Source organism: Piliocolobus tephrosceles, chromosome 1 (genome assembly GCF_002776525.5).
Source record: "Piliocolobus tephrosceles isolate RC106 chromosome 1, ASM277652v3, whole genome shotgun sequence".
In the NCBI taxonomy this organism is placed as follows: Eukaryota; Metazoa; Chordata; class Mammalia; order Primates; family Cercopithecidae; genus Piliocolobus; species Piliocolobus tephrosceles.
The window spans coordinates 168227386-168235915 of record NC_045434.1 but is presented as its reverse complement, the minus strand read 5'-3'; the positions used below and the strand labels follow the sequence as shown (position 1 = coordinate 168235915).

Genomic DNA, 8530 nt, shown 5'->3' with positions numbered 1-8530 from the left:
GTTCTGCTTGTGGATTATAGATTGGAGCTGCAGGAAATAACACGTTGGTTTGGGATGGAAGGCCAGGTGAACTAACAAGGCAGCTTAGCATACTTCAGAGATACTGCAGATTTGGTTCCAGACCACCACAGTAAAGCAAACACTGTAAAGTGAGTCACCAGACTTTTTCATTTCCTAGTGCATATAAAAGTTATGTTTATACTATATAGCAGTCTATTAGATATGCAATAGCATTGCCTCCAAAAAACAAAAAAAAGTACATACCCTAATTTTAAAATATTTTATTGCTAAAAAAAAAAAAAAAAAGGAAAATGCTAACAATTATCTGAGCCTTTAGCAAGTTCCAGTCGTTTCATTGGTGGCTGGGGGGGTCTTTCCTTTGTTGGTGAATGGATGCTAACTAATCAGGGTGGTGGTTGCTGAAGGTTGGAATGGCTGTGGAAATTTCTTAAAATAAGACAATGAAGTTTGCCACATGGATTGACTGTTCTTTCATAAAAGATTTTGCTAGAGCACACGATGTTGTTTGATAGCATTTTACCTGCAATGGAACTTCTTTCAAAATTGGAGTCAGTCCCCTCAAACCCTGCTGCTGCTTTGTCAACTAAGTCTATGTAATATTCTCCATCCTTTGTTATTTCAATAATGGTCCCATCTTTACCAGGAGTAGATTCCATTTCAAGAAACCACTTTCTTTGCTCATCCATAAGAAGTAAGTCCTTATCCTTTCAAGTTTTATCATGAGATTGCAGCATTTTAGTCCTGTCTTCAGGCTCCACTTCTAGCTTTCTTGCTATTTCTACCACATCTGCAGTTTCTTCCTCCACTGAAGTTTTGAACCCCTCTAAGTCATCCATGAAGGTTGGATTCAACTTCTTCCAAACCTTTGTTAATGTTGACTTTTTTTTTTTTTTTTTTTTTTTGAGACAGAGTCTTACTCTGTGGCCCCAGCTGGAGTGCAGTGGCATGATCTCGGCTCACTGCGACCTCTGTCTCCTGGTTCAAGTGATTCTCCTGCCTCAACCTCCCAAGTAGCTGGGATTACAGGTACATGCCACCATGCCTGGCTAATTTTTATATTTTTAGGAGAGATGGGGTTTCACCATATTGACCAGGCTGGTCTTGAACTCCTGATCTCAAGTGATCCATGCCTAAGCCTCCGAAAGTGCTAGGATTATAGGAGTGAGCCACCACACCCGGCCTAATGTTGATATTTTGACCTCTTCCTATGAATCACAAATGTTCTTAATGGCATCTAGAATGGTGAATCTTTTCCAGGAGGAAAAGTTTAGTTTAGTTTTGTTTTTTGAGACAGGGTCTTGTTCTGTTGCCCAGGCTGGAGTGCAGTGGTGTGATCACAGCTCACTGCAGCCTCTACCTCCTGGGCTCAGGTGGTCCTCCCACCTCAGCCTCCCAAGTAGCTGGGACTACAGGCACATGCCATCACACCTGGCTGATTTTTGTGTTTTTTGTAGGGATGAGGTCTCACCATGTTGCCCAGGCTGGTTTCCTGGGTTCAAGAGATCTGCCCACCTCAGCTCCCAAAGTCCTAGGATTATACGCGTGAGCCACTCACCTGGACTCCAAGAAGTTTTTAATTTACTTATTTACGTTGTCCAGATCCATTGGAGGAGTCACTATCTATGGCAGCTATTGCTTTATGAAACGTATTTAATAATAAGACCTGAAAGTTGAAATTACTCCTTGATCCATATGCTGCAGAATAGGTGTTGTGGTAGCAGGCGTGAAAACAACATTCATCTTGTAAGTTTTTGGGTGATCAGGTACATTGTCTATGAGCAGAAATATTTTGAAAGTGCCTCTAATTTGTGGACTACACACTCTAGACCTTTACTGTCCAATATGTAGCTCCTAGCTACATGTAGCTATTAAATACTCGAAATGTGGCTAGTCCAAATTGAGATGTGCTATAAAATACACACTGGATATCGGATATCAAAGATTTAGTATCCAAAAGTTTGAATGAAAAATGTTTCGGTCGGGGACATGGTGGTTCATGCCTGTAATCCCAGCACTTTGGGAGGCCGAGGCGGGCGGATCACGAGGTCAGGAGATCGAGACCATCCTGGCCAACATGGTGAAACCCTGTCTCTACTAAAAACACAAAAAATTAGCCAGGCATGGTGGTAAGTGCCTGTAATTCCAGCTACTCAGGAGGTTGAGGCACAATAATCACTTGAGCCCGGGAGGCAGAGGTTGCAATGGGCTGAGATCACGCCACTGCCCTCCAGCCTGGTGACAGAGCAAGACTCCATCTCAAAAAAAAAAAAAAAAGAAAAGAAAAATGTCTCCATTTTGAAATACTGGTTACATGTTAAAATGGTAACTTAAAATAATTTCACCTGTTTCTATTTTTCTCATATGGCTACTAGAAAGTTTAAAATCACATTCATGGCTTGCATTTGTGATTGCATTATATTTTTACTGGACAGGACTGCTCTAGACCATATTCATCTTTAAAACGTGAGCTAAAAGCAAGAGTTACTGGCAAGTAAAAGGAAGGGAGAAAATACCTCAAGAAATTGACAATGTTAGTTTGACATTTGCAAGTGCTCTGGAGTTTAACCAGGATTTTATTTATTATTTATTCATTATTTTTATTGTTTTTTAACTTTTAGGCTCAAGGGTACTTGTGGCGATTTGTCACATAGGTAACTTGCGTCTCATAGGGGATTGGTGTATAGATTACTTCATCACCCAGGTAATAAGCATAGTTAGTACCCAATAGGTAGTTTTTCGATCCTCTCCCTCCACTGTCAACAGGCACCCAGTGTCTGTGGTTCCCTTCTTCGTATCCATGTGTACTCAGTGTTTAGCTCCCACTTATAAGTAAGAACATGCAGTCTGTGGTTTTCTGTTTAACCAGGATTTTAATAAAGGTAGACCTTAGATATAGTATGTGTTAATTGCTACTCTGAGCTAGGCAAGGTACTACCTCTGTAAAGGTGGGCCATTACCCAGGATCATATCAAAAGCTCTGATTTCTGACATTTATAAAATGAAAAAGCAAATACAGTGTAGATTGATTTTCTCTGTAACAAAGTAGAGTTTTAAAATACCATTTGAGGCCGGGCACAGTGCCTCACGCCTGTAATCCCAGCACTTTGGGAGGCAAAGGCGGGCGGATCACTTTAGGACAGGAGTTCAAGACCAGCCTGGACAACATGGCGAAACCCCGTCTCTACTAAAAATACAAAAACTAGCCAGTCATGGTGGTGGGTGCCTGTAATCCCAGATGCTCGGGAGGCTGAGGCAGGAGAATTGCTTGAACCCAGTAGGCAGAAGTTGCAGTGAGCCAAGATTGCGCCACTGCATTCCAGCCTGGGCAACAGGCAGCAAGACTCCATCTTTGAAAAAAAAAAAAAAAAAATCATTTGAGTGGACAGTAGCACTCCTTGCCAAATTCCAAGTGCCAATCAACAGCTGGCTTTACTTGTCAAAGTTGGCATGTATTGTTCATCAAACCAGAGTCTAATTTGATCACCCCCTCATGCATACCAATACCACCACCACCTGACTCCACTGTTGCCTGTGGTGCGATGCCATGTTAACAAGTAGCATCTGGAATTACTCTTCAAACATCCGCCCATTTTGACCACTGTGGAAGGCAAATCTTCCTTCCACATTTACCCCTTAAAAGCAACTTGTACTCACTTCTCTTTTATCAACACAGTATACTTTTAAAGCTAAGATTTCATTTTCTTCAATCCTCTTTTCAAGAAGCACATTTTTCTCTGCTGGTGATTCCTTTAAACAAATATTTCTTGTTTTGGTCTGAGCAGTTCATTTTTTGAAACAGAGTTATAGACGTCTAGGCTTTGTTTTCATGACTGAGATGAAGGCTAAGAATTTATGACCAGTATACAATAGAAAGGGTAATTTGTGTGTTTGTGTAACTTACATGTGAGGATAGGCTGGTTTTTAAAATTAGAATTTGTTTCTGCCTTCTTAGAATTTACTTACTGAATCGTTATGAACTTTGCACAGTGACTCAATTCTGAAAATCCTCATACCTCTTTAAAACTATGCTGCCTACCTACATAATGCTTACAAAAATGAATAAATCAGTGTTTCTCAAAAGCATGTTCTGTGAACCCCTGCCCCAGAGTTTTCTGTGGTATTTGTTAAAATGAAAATTCTTAGACCCCACCCATGTTTATTGAATCAGAATCTCGTATTTATTATTTATTTATTTGATATGGAGTCTTGCTCTGTTGCCCACTCTGGAGTGCAGTGATGCAATCCCAGCTCACTACAACCCCCACTTCCTGGGTTCAAGTGATTCTCCTGCCCCTGCCTCCTGAATAACTGGGATTACAGGTACCTGCCACCACACCTGGCTAATTTTTGTATTTTTAGTAGATACGGGGTTTCACCATGTTGGGCAGGCTGGTCTCGAACTCCTGACCTCAGGTGATCCTTCCACCTCAGCCTCCCAAAGTGCTGGGATTACAGGCATGAACCACCATGCCCGGGCTGAATCAGAATCTTTTAGTTTATGAGAATTACTTAAGAATCTGATATCAGGCCATTTTTTTTCCCATTTATTCATTTTAAAAAAACTCAGCCATTCATCAGTTTATTTGAACATGTATCTGTTGAACACTTAACATGTACCAGGTGCTAGGGACTCAGCAATGAACAAGACAAAATACAGTATTTGCCTTTAAAGAGCACACGGTGAGACAGACACAAAGTTAAGTGAACAGAACAGTCAATCAAGAAGCTAAGTTCACGTAGCGATAAGTAAATAAAATCGAATAGGGTAATGGGATATTGGGAGTTATGGAAAGTTAATTTAGATTTTTAATTAGGGGGTTACAGAAGGCCTCTCGGGAAGTGACATTTGAGAAGTATGATAAGAAGGAGCTGATAATGCATACATCTAGAGGAGAAGGGTTTCAGGGAAGGAAAGAAGCATGCAAAAGTCAAGGTGGGAAATGTTTGGCACATTCAAGAGACAGAAAGAAAGACAAGTAGAGGGCCTGAGACTGGGCCTCAATCCTTCCCACACTTAATATCAGGCAGAGAGTAGTAGATGTTGAGGTTGAAGATTAAACCCAGGAGAGCATTTAATATAAACTTAGAAATGTAAATGTTTCAACAAGAAGTGAGTAGTGAATGACTATTAGAAGAGGTGAGTTGGAGTTGGTGGCCTTGACTGGGTTGGGTGGAGAGATGAAAGTTAAAAGCCTGACTGGATGTAGCTTAAAGACAATGGGAGACAAGGAAGTGGAGACAAGAACTGCAGAAAATGTTCAGGAAGTTTTACTAGTTAAGGGAGTAAAAATTCAAAATTCTGGTAATAACAGGTCTTGGGGTCAAAAAAAGGTTTTCTTTCATAATTTTTATTCAGACATATTCAAAAGTAGAACAAACCCCCATGTACTCATTACCCATTGTGTTTGGGTGAATAATGGCCCCCAATGTCCATGTCATAATCCACAGAACCTGTGGATGTTACACAGCAACAGGGACTTTGTGTGTGTGATTAAATTAAGGATCTTGAAGAGAGATTATCCTGGGTTATCTAGATGGATTCAGTATATTCACAGAGACCCTTAGGGAGGCGGGAGGATCAAAGTCAATAGTAAATGGGCCAGGAGATGGGCCTGGAGTGGTGGCTCATGCCTGTAACCCCAGTACTTTGGGAGGTCGAGGCAGGAGGATCACTTGAAGCCAGGATTTTTAGACCAGCCTGGGCAACATAGCGAGATCCCATCTCTACAAAGATAAAAATAAAAAATTTAGCCAGGTGTGGAGGCATGTACCTGTAGTCCCAGCTACTCTGGAGGCTAAGCAGGGAGGATTGCTTGAGTCCAGCAGTTGGAGGCTGCAGTGAGCTATAATTGTGCCACTGCACTCCAGCCTAGACAACAGAGACCTCGTCTCTTTAAAAAAAAAAAAAAAAAAAAAAAAGGTAGGAGATGTGCTCATATCTGTAATCCCAATGCTTTGAGGGGCCAAGTAGGGAGGATCGCTTAAGGCTAGGAGTTTGAGACCAGCCTTAACAACATAGCAAGACCCTGTTTCTACAAAAAAGAATTTTTTAAATTAACCAAGCATGATGGTGTGCACCTGTAGTGCTAGGTACTCAGGAGGCTGAGGCAGGAGGATCACTTGAGCCCAGGAGTTCAAGGCTGCAGTGAACAATGATCACACCACAGCACTCTAGCCTGAGTGACAGAGCGAGACCTTGTCCCCCCCCGAAAAAAAAAAAATAGTAAGAGATACGATGATGGAAGCAAGAGGTTCGAGTGACACACTGAAGAAGCCAAGAGCCAGAAAATGCAGTGGCCTCTAGATCCTAAAAAAAGGCAAGGAAATGGATTCTCCGACAAAGCCTCTAGGCAGAAGGAAAATGCAGGAGAATGGGAAAGCCCACGGAGTGTTAAAGAGCCAGCCATTGGCTTTTCCAATCATGAAGTGCTTGGGACATTTGGCTTCTTGACAGGTTGTTTTTTTAAGTTAAAAATTCCTTAATTTTTTATTCCTGGTACCACTACCACACTTTACAGGGCAATATACCTGATGTAATGAAAAGAAAAAGACAAAGCTACAACAGATGAAAGACCTCAGGAATGTACATCTAATTGACACTACATTGCGTTAATCAATAGCTGCACTTTGTGCAAACTGTGGCTATGACAGTCCTGAACAAGAAGGGTTTCCTGTTTAAGCTGCAGTAACTTTTCTGACTATGGATCATCGTTCCTTCTGTGGCAGATTTTTACAGTTCCTCTAATGCGTTTGGTGTGACTGTCTCAAAGTAACCTGCAGCTTTCCTGACAACTCCTTGCTCTGTCTCCTGCTAAGAGCTGTAGCCCTTTTCTGCTGTTTTTAGAACCTACTGCTACCATATCCACCACTTCCACCACCAGATCCATAACCACCACCATAGGGAATGCCCAAGCTTCTTCCACCAAAACTGCCCCCTTTCATGGGTCCATAATTTGATTGCTGTTATCCACTGTAATTTCCAAAATCATTATAGTTCCCACCACCACCATAGTTACCACCACCAAAATTTCCTCCTTCATTGTACCCATCATATCCTCCACCACCGCCACCATATCCACCACCTTGGTTTCCACATCCTGGTCCATCATGACCATAGCCCCCTCTACTATAACCAGGACCACCGCCATAGTTGCCACCATCACCTCCAAATCCATTATATCTACCATCGCCTCCTCCATAACTACCTCTGCTGCCACCACCTCCACCACCATAGCCTCCTCTTCCACCAAAGTTTCCACCACGGCCAAAATTACCTCCACCACCTCCAAAGTTTCCTCCACAATAAAATTGCCAGATCTACCTCCACGACCTCTCTGTGATCCAGCAGACTGCATCTCTTGTTTAGAAAGGGCCTTTTGCACTTCACAATTATGCCCATTAATAATGTGGTATTTCTGAACAACAATTTTATCAACTGTATCGTGATCATCAAAAGTTGCAAAAACAAATCCTCTCTTTTTTCCACTCTGCCTGTCTTCCATAACTTCTGTGGTTTCAATCTTGCCATACTTTTCAAAGTAGTTCTCTCAAATTATATTCTTCTGTATCTTCTTTAATACCACCAACAAAAATGTTCTTCACTGTTAGATGGGCGCCAGGCTTTACAGAATCCTCTCTGGAAACAGCTCTCTTTGGTTTGACTACACGCCCATCAACCTTGTGTGGTTGAGCACACATTGCTGCATCCACCTCTTCAACACAAGAACAAGTCACAAAACCAAAGCCCCTGGAACGTTTTGTTTGGGAGTCTCTCATTACCACACAGTCCGTGAGTGTGCCCCATTTCTCAAAATGTTCTCTTAAACTATCATCTGTAGTTTCAAAGCTCAGACCACCAATAAACAGTTTTCTCAACTGCTGTGGTTCATTTGGATCATGGCCCTCCTCCCTCCAGCAGTGATGATGACGGCTGGAGCCGGGCTGGGGTCAACAGGTGGCGGTTTTACCTCCATTTTGAGACCAGACTTGCCTCTTCCAACTCAAGTTCAATATGGGACTGAGAGCTTCTTGACAGATTTTGCAGAGTTGACTTGCAGATGTTTTTCTGGTTTGAGATTCTCCCTAATCCCTACTCCTTACTCCATTAACACTGAGTTTTAATGTTAAACTTAGCTTTGCTCCTCTGGAATCCTGTAAGTAGACAGAGGTAATAGCAAGTCAAAATAAATAGAATATCTTACTAGAAGGCCTTGCTCTGTTTCTAATCTCTCCTCTGAAAGTCTTTTTGCAGCTTTGTTTTGGGAGAGCCATGAAGGTATAGCTTTGGAATAGGTTTGTAAGAGAATATTCTGGCAATGGTAAGTGCTACATGACTCCTGGTGAGTAAAGATCAATGGCCCAGCTTTTCTGACCACCTTTAAAATGTATCTTTTGTCATATTTTTTATGAGTTATCATGAACCCCAAGTTAGGAGTCCTTAATACACTGGGTGCTGAGCCCTGGCCATACTTGTATTCTCTCAATTGGAGAAGAGAAATTACATCGTGGA

The 8530-nt window shown here is 41.8% G+C and overlaps 1 pseudogene; it reads right to left on the bottom strand.

The window, feature by feature from the left end:
• Positions 1-6861: 6861 nt before the first annotated feature.
• On the bottom strand, positions 6862-7994 carry LOC111522733 (annotated as a pseudogene).
• Positions 7995-8530: the final 536 nt, after the last annotated feature.